A 12,831-nucleotide genomic window follows, 5' to 3' on the forward strand; every position below is an offset into this window, starting at 1 on the left:
TCTTTTAGCTATTTCCATGGGATTGAACATCCAGCCGAGAATGCAGGCCTTGATTTAGTGACTTACCTGAAAGATGATATCTCCCAGTGTGCCGCAGGCACTGCGAAGCAATTGTCAGCCTCAATTTTAGTTCAATGAACCCTAGCCAGGAGTACCTAATATAGTGATGGAGTACACAGTGCCAAGGATGCCCTGATTTATAATATTTATTCAATGGTAAAGTGACAATAGAACCAACTGTTTCTGCACCAGAGGGGGGGGTCATGTGATGTGGTGCACAGAGGGTGTTGAATGAAGTTAAATGGGACCGTCTGCAGGCGCTGGGGTCGCTGGTGCAATACATAAACGTGCTGGAGAAACTCAGCAGGTCACACACCATCTACAGGAAGTAAAGGGCAACTTTACAACCTTTCGTCAATTGTCTCTAAGATACCTTACGAAGGGCCCAGGCCCAAACGCTGGTTGCCCTTTACTTCCTTTGGATGCTGTGTGACTTGCTGAGTTTCTCCAGCATGTTTGTGCATTCTAGCGTGCACGGAATGGTTAGATTTCTCCACAGAAAGTAATTTGATGGAAGAAAATGGTTGTTGTGACCTCGGTTCATCACATCCACTGACTGGAAATCCTTATATAAAAAGCTCCTGCTGATACAGTGAGAATAACATCAGAAAGAAGAGCAGGAGTCGGCCATTCAGCCCGTCGAGCCTGTATCCCCCATTCAATGTGATCGTGGCTGATATGATGAAAGGCTCATCTCCACTGACCTGCCTTTTCCCCAAATCCCTTAATTCCCTGATGATGTAAATATCTATCCAACCTTGTCTTAAATATATTTACTGAGGTCGCCTCCACTGCTTCAATGGGCAGCAAATTCCACAGATTCATGTGCATCCTAATATACTACAATGAATCTGGAGGCTCTATCCCCTAGTTCTAGTCTCCCCCACCAATGGAAACAACTTACCTACCTCTATTTTATCTATGCCTTTCATAATTTTATATGCTTCTATAAGATCCTCTCTCATTCTTCTAAATTCCAGCGAGTCGCCTCAATCTCACCTTGTAGGCCAACCCCCTCATCTCTGGAATCAACCTGGTGAACCTCCTCTGCACCACCTCCAAAGCCAGTCCAGGTGACCAGAACTGCACACAGTACTCCAGATGCGGCCTCATCAGTACCTTGTACAGTAGCAACATATCATCCCTGCTGCTAAATTCAATCCTTCCATTAATGAAGGCCAACATTCCATACGCCTTCTCGACAAACTGCTGCAGCTGCAAACCAACTTTGTGCAATTCAGATCATACTATCACGTCTAAATCTAAAGAATTTAGGCACCTGACAGAATCTGTAAAACCAGTCTCTCCATTCCACTAATTCAAAATAAATCCTCATTGAACTTTCACCCAAAATCACCAGAAGCAAGCAGCAAAGATTTCCTGTTCGTGACCAACTGTGACAAAACAACTCCGTGTAACAAAGAAAAGAATTCCATCACCGGTGACAGGCTTACTGCTTGGACTCTACTCGTGAACCAGTGTAGTGTGGGAGAACCTCAGAATCAGGAGCAGGATTTATTGTCATGAACAAATCAGAGATTCAGTGTTGCAGCTTCATATAAGTGGAAACATTCACATTATGAACAATCTTACAACATGACTATAAAAAAAGTAGTGCATGAAAAGTGAGGCGGTTAATTATTCAGGAATCTGAGGGAGGAAGGGAAGAAGCTGTCCTTGTGCTGCTGAGTGTTCGTCTTCAGGCTCCTGAATCTTTTCTCTGCTAGTAGCAGAATAAAGAGGGCATGGCCTGGGTGGGGATGGTCTTTGAGGATAGAGGCAGCTTTTTTAAGACGCCGCCTCATGTCGCTGTCCTCGATGGAGTGAAGTCTGGTGCCTGTGATGTTGCAGGCTGAGTTAACAACCCTCTGGAGTTTATTCTTGTCCTGAGGGTTGGCACCTCTGTACCAGGCAGTGTTGCAACCAGCCAGAATGCTCTTAACAGTACACCTGTAGAAGTTTATGAATCTTCAGTGACATACCGAATCTCCTCGGATACCTCACAAAGTCTAGCCGCTGGCGAGCCTTCTTTGTGATTGCATCAACGTGGAGGCTCCAGGACAGATCCTTGGAGATGTTGACCCCCAGGAATTTGAAGTTCTTGACCCTCTCCTCTACTGTGGAGCAATTGTGCTGATGGGTGAATTGCAGGGGGTCAGATCTTTACTTAGGTACGTGGCCAGCCTCTCGAAACATTTCATCGCAGTAGAAGTTAGTGCTACTGGGCAGTAGTCGTTGAGGCAGCCCACGCTACTCTTCTTGGGTACCGGGATGATAGATGCCCTTTTGAAGCTGGTGGGAACACATGTGGACTCTACAAATGCTAATAATTTGCTCTGCAGGATTAACCTCAATCCAAAAGCCAGCTCTACTTCAATGAGATGCCAAGAGGTGGCATGGTTGGAACGCCTTTACAGCACCAGCGATCGGGACCAGAGTTCAAATCCTGTGCGGTCTGTAAGGAGTTTGTACGTTCTCCCCATGTCTGTGTGGGATTTCCCCAGGAACTCCAATTTCCTCCCATCGTTCAAACTGTATCAGGGTTGTAGGTTAATTGGGTGTAAATTGGGCGGCAGACACGTGGGCTGAAAAAGCTTGTTACCGTGCTGTATGTATGTATAAATTTAAAGAGCAAGGCTGAGCAAACAGGAGCTCAAGGATCAGATGCAGCGAAATCTTAGTTTTAAAATCAGAAGAAGTTTATACTAGTACAGTAAAATCCATGGCATCTGGAATTCAAGCAACCAGCAGCCTCAAGCAACCGGCAAAAAAAAAAAAAAAATAAATTTAAAACAAATCAGAATAAAATATTAGGTTAAAAAATACACATGTTTAAAATTGCTCATAGCAGCTATTTGATAACATTGTGTGAAACAGTAAAGATGTTGCCCTGGATGAAGAGCAGGTTGATGCCACTCGCCATTGGGATGACTCTCTTAAAATGTCTCCTTCTCCCGGTCAAGTTTATCTGTAAACTTGGGGGGGGGGGGGAGGAGAGGGGGGTTAATTATCCATAATGTTACTGTTTGTCTTTCAGGAGGCTCCATGGAGGGGGAGGAACCTGCAAATGCAGTGACAGTTAAATGTTTTCATAGAATGTGACTAAAAATAAAGTAAAATGCTTTAAGGTTTATATATTGATACAAGTGAAGTTTGTTCAGTGTAAGGACAGTACAGTATTTTTGTATTTTACAGTGTTTATTCTTGATACAGGTGTATTAGTTAGGTATTATAAGTCTCAAGCAACCAGAAAGTACTCTTATCCAGCATCTAACAATCCCCAGGGGTTTTACCATCTAACAAACTGAAGGGATAAAAAAAAATGCCAATAAACCAATATGCAAATAATTAAAGAAATAAAAATTTAACAGAGCTGTTTAACATCCAGGAAGTAATTCAAACTGCATTAACAACTGCAACCCTCGCCACCACCCTGGCCGCTAAATACGAGACTCAAAATGGGCAAGTGCCAGCACGAAGTGGGAACACAACCACCAGTGGCTCAGCCCTCACCTACTCTCCCATCCCACATCTTGAACAAGACGCTGAGTTAACATCCATGCTTTACAGACACCAACACAAGCCCACATCAAGGGGAAGGGTGAGAGAGAGCAACTGCATCTCTATGAGGCCGAAAGGAAAAGTTAACAGATTTTTGATTTCAGATTTATTGTCAGAATACTTACATGATGTCATATACAACCCTGAGATTCTTTTTCCTGAAGACGTGGCAGAAATATTATTATGCAAAAAAAATGTATTGTACGTAGTGTACACTTGTAAACAAATAAAGAAATGTGAACAAACTGACTGAGCAAAACAGAGAGAGAAAAATCAATAAAATGCTCAAGAGTCCTTAAATGGGTCCCTAATTGAGTTTGATGTTGAGGAGACTGATGGTGGAGGGGGAGCAGCTGTTCCTGAACCTGTGGCACCTGGACCACTTTCCTAACGGCAGCAGCAAGAACAGACTATGTGCTGGGCGATATGGATCCTTGATGATTGCTGCTGCTCTCCAATGGCAGCGTTCCCCTGGACATTCTCGATGGTGGGGAGGGTTTTGCCTGCGATGTCCATTACATTTTGCAGGGCTTTACACTCAGGAGTATTGGTGTCCGCATAGCAGACAACGATGCAGCCGGTCAGCACACTTTTCACCACACATCTGTAGAAATTTACCACGGTTTCCAATGTCATACCAAGCCGCCGCAAACTCCTGAGTAAGTAGAGGCGCTGAGCTCTACATAATTCGAAGCACAAGATTTGTACGTTCTCCCCGTTTCTGCATGGACTTCGGGTGCTCCAGTTTCCTCCCACCCTTCAAAGTGTTCTGGGAGGTGGGGGGGGGAGTAGAGTGAGTGTTGTAGGTCAATTGGGTGTATTTGGGGAGCAAAATATTATGGGCCAGAATGTCTAAATTTAAATTTAATTCAACCAATAACCAAGAATAAAAAACAATCAAGAGAAATAAAAATCATCAGGTCATATAACACCCATGGGAGAGAAATCATCAGATTTCGGTCACAAGCAAGACGACACTTATTTTATAATGTAGGGGGATGGGAAAGAGGGTGGAGACTGTGGAGGAAATGCCTCTGAGAGGTTGCAGACCAATGTTATCGAGACAGCAATTACTTAAAAACGCGAGACAAAGATTTAAAAAAAGCTAAAGTTCTGGAGAGATAAACAGTGGTTACCTGAAATTGTTAAATTCAATGTTAAAGGCTACAATTTTGCCAGACAGGTGAGAAACACTCTTCCTCAAATGTCTGATGTTCCACAGTGCAACGTCGAAGGCAAAAGTCAGAGGTGTCATCGCAGGATTGGGACCGAGAATTAAAGTAAGTCATCTGGAAGATCAGGTTCACTCTTGTGGGGTGAACAGAGGGTCCTGCAAAAACTTTGCAGTTTTGACGAGGATTCCTTGATCCAAAAACATTGACTGGTTCTTTGCCTGCAGATATTACTTGCCCCGCTGAACACTTCCAAACTTTTGTTTTCAATTTGCGAACCAAATGTGCCGTCACATAGGACGATCTTCGAAAATGAAAAGTTTCACCTTAAAACCGGGTCATCCTATATGCCAGGTCTAAAATCCACACCTTGCTGGCGACGTCTCAACACCCACTGCCGTCTCGCATGCAAATAACTTCAGTTATTTGCTAAGTCTCAGCACTCCTCCGCGGGTTCCATCCGCCCGGTCCAACTGCTGTCAGCTCTGTACAGCCTTTAAATGGCCTGTTACAGGAGCCGACAGTGTTTTTTTTCCAAAATATCCAAATAAAATCGAAATCTTTTCATGATCATTTGTTGTTAAAATATTGTGATTTGCTTTTAACAGTATCCACTGGTCAGCGGTAAGTGCCAGATTTGGGGGTGGGCCATTTTATACAAAGGGTATCGCTTAAAACCAATATTTTAGGTTGAAATTCCGGGGTTGTCCTATATAACATACACAGTATCCAACATCTGCAGTCTTTGGTATAAAATTTAATTAAAAAAACATTTTCTATTCCTCCTGATCCCACCGAGAAACTATTGGCCTATCAATCCAGATCAGTGTGAGGTGATGCATTTTGGAAGAACTAACCAGAAGGCTGAGTACAGGGTTAATGGTTGATTACTTAACCGTGTGGATATACAGAGGGACCTTGGGGTCCAAATCCATACATCCCTCAAGGTCGCCAACCAGGTTGATAGCATAGTTAAGAAGGCCTCTGGGACATTGGGCTTCATTAATAGAGGGACTGAATTCAGGAGCCAAGAGGTCATGTTGCAACTCTAAAAATATCTTGTGAGACCCCACTTGGAGCATCGTGTTCAGTTCTGGTCACCTCATTACAGGAAGGATGAGGAAGCTACGGAGAGGGGACAGAGGAAATATACCAAGATGTTGCCTGGATTGGGAAACAAGTCTTACAAGGCAAGGTAAGCAGAGCTGGGACTTTTCTCTTTGGAGTGTAGAAGGATGATAGGAGACTTAATAGAGGTCTACAAAATTATGAGAGGCATAGGGTGGACAGCCAGCGCCTGTTTCCCAGGGCAGGATCAGCAAACACCAGAGGAAGTCTGTGAAGGGAGGGAAGTTTAGGGGAGACATCAGGGGTAGGTTTTTTTTAAACACAGAGTTGTGGGGGCCTGGAAAGCCTTGCCAGTGGTGGTGGTGAAGGCTGGAACATTAGGGGCATTTAAGAGACTCTTAGAAAGACACGTGGATGGAAGGAAAATAGAGGGTTACGGGGTAGGGAGGGTTAGTACTTTTTAAAGTAATACATGGGTCAACACAATATTGAGGGCCGAAGGACCTGTACTGTACTGTTGTTTTCTATGTACATATAAAGTCATCTTGTTAAATCTGATAGAAAGATGCCAGCAAATCCAGGGAAGTGTATTTGTGCAGAAACGCAGAGGTTTCTCAGAAAAGCTAGCATTTGGATTTTCTAAACCATAAAAATTGAGCCTGATGTCAGATTACATCATGGATGTATGTCAATGCATGGGTGAAGCCTCAAGAGGACAATTAAATAACCATGTCACTTTACATGTCAACTGAACATGCTCCCCTTTATGCATCTTATAAAATAGGAACATTAGCTTTCACATTTTCTCATCCCTCTCCGCTGCCAGTCAATATTCAGCTGAACAGCAAGAGGCAAAGCATTAACAAAGGAAAATGGCCGAGGCGAGTCAGAGGAGTCCAATGGCACGAGAAGAAGGCAGCAGCACCAGGAGCAGTCGTTAACCCGCGGGGAAAAGGGAATCCTTCAGCTCAGCTGCATAGCATTAATTGAACTCGTTCACATTGTCAGGCTCGGTTAACTCCTGCTCGTCTCTCGTCCTCCCCTGACGAGATCAGACCTTACCACTTGAACAGAAACATCTCCTCCTTTCAGATTAATTTGCAACTGCATAATGAATGCAGTACACACAGGTTGGCCCATTTCCTCTGGGGCCTGGCTGATGCAAACAGCAAGCTCTGCAATTTCACTTAATTCCTTCAACTCCCAACAATACCAAATACAACTCAGGGTCTCCACTCAACATCAACATGGAATCTCTGACACAAATTTCCTTAAAACATCGGCTTTCTCTATGAGTGTGGCTTTGCACGCTGTAACAAACGGACGGCCTCCGTAATCTTTATTTACTTGAGAGGTGCAGAACAGGACACTTCCACTTGGCAAATCAGCGCCTCTACTTCCTCAGGAGTTTGCAGAGGTTTGGAACGACATTGAAAATCCTGGCAAATTTTTATAGAGGTGCAATGCAAAGTGTGATGACCAGCTGCATCACAGTCTGGTACGGGGACACCATTATCCCTGAGCGTAAAACCCTGCAAAAGGTAGTGGACAGATCCCAGGACATTACAGGCGCTGTTCCCTCCAAACTGTACACACACACATTTTGTAACCAGGACACAAAGGAAATTACTGTGAGCATAAAAGGTTAGTTACCTAAAATAATGTAGTCATTAATCATTATACTCATTGAATTGCACAAGCATTTAGTGCACACATACTTTTGTCACAGAAAACAAATTTGCACAGGATAAGATTTTTGCGCACACTGACAAATAAAAATTAGTGGGAACACTGGTCACAGGGAAAACCCTCCCCTACCATAGAGAACATTGACAGAGAACCCTGCTTTCGGAGAGCAGCAGCAATCATGAAGGATCCACAACCCCCAGCACATGCTCTGATCTCACTGCTGCCAACAGGAAAGAGTTCTGGGGGCCACAAAAATTCGTACCACCAGGAACAGCTGTTACCCCTCTACCATCAGACTCCTCAACAACAAACTCAATTGGACTCTTTAAGGGCTCGTGCACTTATTGATTTTTACCCTCTCTTTATTGCAGTTTGTTCACATTTCTTTATCTGTTTATATGTGTACGTTATGTACAGTTTTTTTTTGGTGCTGCCAATTAGAGATAATTCCACCTGGACTGCAGGAAAAAGAATCTCAGGGTGGTATGTGATGTTCAGTATGTACAGGTAGTCCTCAACTTACAACCCTAATTGGGACCGAAAGATTGATTGTAAGTTGGAGTCGCATGTCTTAATGAGGCACTGAAGCAATTTTTCAAAAGAAATTTCAAGAAATGAACCTTCAATGAAGAATCTGAGCATTAAAATTTTGGTTGTATGTACTTTTGTAGGTCGTAAGTTGAGGACCAGCTGTACTCTGACAATAAACTTGAAATATGAGACTTGAGTTAGTCCTGAATCGCTCAGCAGTGTTTCTAAGTTTGAAAATGACTTATTTGTTGGTGACGGGGACTAAGCCCTCCTTCGAATTCGCCACTGTTCGAAAAGGTTTCTAAATTCAAGCCATTGGCAGCCAGGAAATCTTGCCTAACACCACTCGTTCCAAAGAATTGTTTCTCTGGATTTGGTTTGAAACATTTCAGCATTGACTCTATTAAGGCAAGGTGCCAGAAATGTTGAGAAAACTGTGCAGGTGTTAAGTTAAGCACACAGACAGCTGAAAATAGCACAAATGCAGGGTTCTCCTGAATTAATAAACATCATTTCTAATGTTACTGTAATTAATGCAGTGGCAACTTCAGTCTTGGTAACAATCCCAACCAACAAAGCAACCAAAATCAAATCTACTTGTTGGTATGTACCACTAGTGTAACTATGCAATGTGACAGTGATTTGGAATACAGTATTTTGTTATCTCTCTCTTTGAAAAGACACAATACACATTTAACTCATATTTTATTTCAACGACTTCTCGACCAACTTTTATGGACTATTTGGTGAAATCTAACCTTCCTGTTCTGTTGCAGGTGGCACGGTTAACGTAGCGGTTAACACACTGTTTCAACACCTTCCACTCATTAAAATTAAACTTCATCTACCATTCCTTGGCTTTCCAACTCACTTGATCATGATCCCATTGTAATCTTAGATTTATAATCCTGCTGTAACCTAAGACAGCAGGTTCACTCATGGCCCCACTGTGCTACCCGTGTTAAGGCTGTGTGCACAAATTTGCCAAAATATTTCCAATATTAAAGAGCAACTAGACCTCAAAAGATCTACTCTGGCTGAACACAGTTTTGGGATCTCCTATTTTACAGATTGAATGCTGCAATTCAAAATAACTCAACCAGAAAGTTACATGATAAATGGGGCGGCACAGTTGGTGTGGCAGTTAGTGTAACGCTGTTACATTCCGACGATCAGGCTTCGACCAGGCCTGGAAGGAGTTTGTTCGTTCTCCCCATGTCTGTGTGGGTTTCCTCCGGTTTACTCTAACCCTTCAAAACATACTGTGGGGGAGGAGGGGGTTGTAGGTTAATTAGATGTAATTGGGCGGCATGAGCTCATGGCCAGAAGGGTTTGTTGCAGTGCTGTATGAATAAGTCTAAGTGGTGATAATCCTCAGAAATGAATAGATGAGAAGCTGAATGAACATGGGTAGTTGTTACCCAAAGACTTGCAAATTTCTACAGGTGTACTGAGGAGAGCATTCTGGCTGGTGTGGAGGCGCCAACTCTCAGGAGAAGAATAAACTTCAAAGGGTTGTTAACTCAGCCTGCAACATCACGGATACCAGTCTTTACTCCATCGAGGACAGCGATGTGAGATAATATCTTAAAAATAAACCCAGCCTCCACCTTCAAAGACCCCCACCACCCAGACCAAGCCCTCTTCACTCTGCTGCCATCAGGAAGGAGAAACAGGAGCCTGAAGACACAGCACCCAAAGGTATAGAAGCAGCTTTTTCCCTTCAGCCATCAGATTTATGAACTAGACAATGAACCACAGACACGATCTAACTTTCTCTTATTTTTGCACTAATTTACAACAAAATCTCTGTTTTCCAGGATTCAAGCAACCGTCCAAAAAAAAGGAAAATAGGTTAAAAAAAAAGCTAATTTAAAATTGGTGCACCTCTCCCGTAGTTCACCAATCGGAAAATATACTCATCCAGCATCAACTAATCCCTATAGGTGCCAGATACCTGCGGGGGAGGGGGGGGGAATACTGTGTTTATTTTCAAATGTAAATTTATAGCAACATTTGATGCTGCCACAAAACAATTAATTTAGTGACATGTTCATAATAATAAATTCTGATTCTGTAACTCATCCAATTGAAGACAGGAGAGTTATTTCTCCTAATTAATCCAAGAAGATTGACTGGAGTGACTGACCACCAACCCAAGGGGAAATGAAATGCAGCCTTGATGCGTGGACAGTAATTGTCAGGGGATTCCAAGGGTCGACAGCAGCCTCTGCGAGGAAGCCCAGACAAGTGCAATTTGAACAAATGCCAACATGAACTTTGCTTGCATCAGTTCCACTGGGCTGAGCTGCAGTAAGAATCAGTATTTGCAACTTGGTAGGATGGGCTAAATTAGAAGCCTTTACATTTCAGACACACAGCACGAGTCTGTGCCGCCCAATTTTACCCAATTGACCGACCATCCCCAGTACATTTCAAACGATGGGAGGAAACCAGAGCCCCTGGGGTAACCCTTGCAGACACGGGGAGATAGTACAAGCTCCTTACAGACAGTGTGGGATTCAAACCCAAGTCCCGATCACTGGCGTCGTAAAGGTGTTGTGCTAACCGCTATGCCAACCGTGCTGCACTATGGACTCAGGCTTTACATCGGGAACACACTAACCCAGGGAATCAGAATTTATTGTCATGAACATGAGTCACAAAATTTATTGTTTTGCAGGCAGCATTTCAGATGCAAAAAATTGCTATAATTTTTTTAAATGAAGAAATTGCAAAAAAAGAAAAAGTGAGGTTCCTGTGGTTCAGTGTCCATTTAGGAGTCTGACAGCAGAGGGGAAGAAATTGTCCTTGTGCCGCTGAGTGCTCGTCTTCAGACTCCTGTTCCTTTTCCCCAATAATAGCAGAGTGAAGAGGGCATGGACTGGGTGGTGGGGGTCCCTGATGATGGAGTCTGCACTCTTGAGACACCGCCTCTTGTAGATGTCCTCAATGGAGTGGAGACTGATGCCCATGATAGTGCAGGCCGAGTTAATAACTTTGTAGTTTTTTTCCCCATCCTGTGCATTGGCATCTCCGAACCAGACAGTGATGCAACAGTCAGAATATGCCCCATGGTACACCTGTAGAAATTTGCAAGTCTTTGGTAACCTACCAAATCTCCTCAAACTCCTCAAGAAGTACAGCAGCTGGTGGGCCTTCTTCGTGATTGCATCAACATGGAAGCTTCAGAGATGCTGACACCCCCCAGGAATTTGAAGTTCTTGTCCCTTTCCACCGCTGACCTCTTATTAAGGGCTGTTGGTCTCTTGGTTTCCCCTTCCTGCAGTCCACAATCAGCTCCTTGGTTTTGTCAAGTTATTGACATGACACCACTCAGCTAGCTGATCGATCTCACTTATGTACGCTTCCTCGTTGCCGTCTGTGATTCTGTCGACAACTGTAGTGACACCGGCAAATTTACAGATAGCATTTGTATAGTGCCTAACCACATATAGTCATAGGTTTCGAGCAGGTAGAGCTGTGGGCTAAGCACACATCCTTGAGGTGGGCCTATGTCAATTGTCAGTGAAGAGGAGACAAAAGGATGTATTTTCAGTTCCTGTGCTGCTTTTTGTGTTCAGGAATTCTTCAGGCCAGTCAAATGTAGCCAGGTTTCTCCTAGATGAGATATTTGTGGGTTCAAGACCCTCTTCAAGTTAATAGCAAAGTTTAGATTGACACTTTAGCAAGGTACGGAATAAATTCAATGAAGAATGAGAACTACAGTGCCACAGAATCGATACTAAGGGAAGGCCACACTGTCAGGCATGCTGCCATTGGAAATGATGAAACCTTCATGCCATTTCAGCCATATCATGACTTACGTCCAATCGAGGAACGTCTGATTCGAGATACGTCTGAGGTCACCATAAAGGCTTAATAAAACAATTTAAATTGACGGCAGGAGGACGTCGACGGGCGTTAAAGCACACATTCGACACACGGGCTCAGAAGTTCAAACAAAGAGTTTACACTGCCAGCTGCATAATGGCACATAGTATACACCTAATGTATAGTACAGACATGCATGTAATTGAAATCTATCATATATTGTGTTACTATGACAATGCGTACTCTCTCAATTTACGACAAAAAAGCACACTGTACTCTATCAGATTTTCATCTAACAATGGTATTTAGACGTACAATACAGAGGTTTAGGTAAATATGTATGTGTGTCATAGTATCTTATGTTGTACAATACATGGCATCTACAATGATCGATTTGCGTCCCCACTTCCAGAACAGAACCCAGACGCAAGTCGATGCGTGGCTGCATTTCAATAAAACACAGGGAGTTGTCCCTTGTATCCTGGCCAATATTCATTGCTCAGCAACAGTCGGGACAGATGATCGTGCCTTCATCACATTGCAGTTTGTAAGAGTCATAATTAGGAGGAATAGGGTATCTGGGCCATTAGCTCTGCTCGGCACTCAGCTCACGGCTGCTCAGGCCACATACTCCGCTCTGCCACTTGTCTCCAATCCTTTAATTCCCTTATTATTCAAAAATCTGTCTCTTAAATACATTTAATGAAGCAGCCTCCACTGACTCATTACCCTCTGGTAGAAGCAGATCCTCCTCATCTCTCCCTTGAATCTACTCCCCTGCATCTTGAGGGTATGTCCCCTGAATTTAGTCTCACCTGCCAGTTTCAATAAGATCCCCCCCTTGACCTTCGAAACTCCAATGTCTAGCCCCAGGTGAATCAATCTCCTCAGAAGCTAACCCGTTCATTACCGGGAT

At 43.4% G+C, this 12,831-nt stretch overlaps 1 protein-coding gene across 3 annotated transcripts in view; it reads right to left on the reverse strand.

The window, feature by feature from the left end:
* Nucleotides 1-12,831, reverse strand: part of mecp2 (methyl CpG binding protein 2) — an 87,831-nt gene that overhangs the window by 44,243 nt on the left and 30,757 nt on the right. The gene's annotated exons all lie outside the window — the stretch shown is intronic.

This window comes from Narcine bancroftii, chromosome 3, assembly GCF_036971445.1.
Source record: "Narcine bancroftii isolate sNarBan1 chromosome 3, sNarBan1.hap1, whole genome shotgun sequence".
Classification (NCBI taxonomy): Eukaryota; Metazoa; Chordata; class Chondrichthyes; order Torpediniformes; family Narcinidae; genus Narcine; species Narcine bancroftii.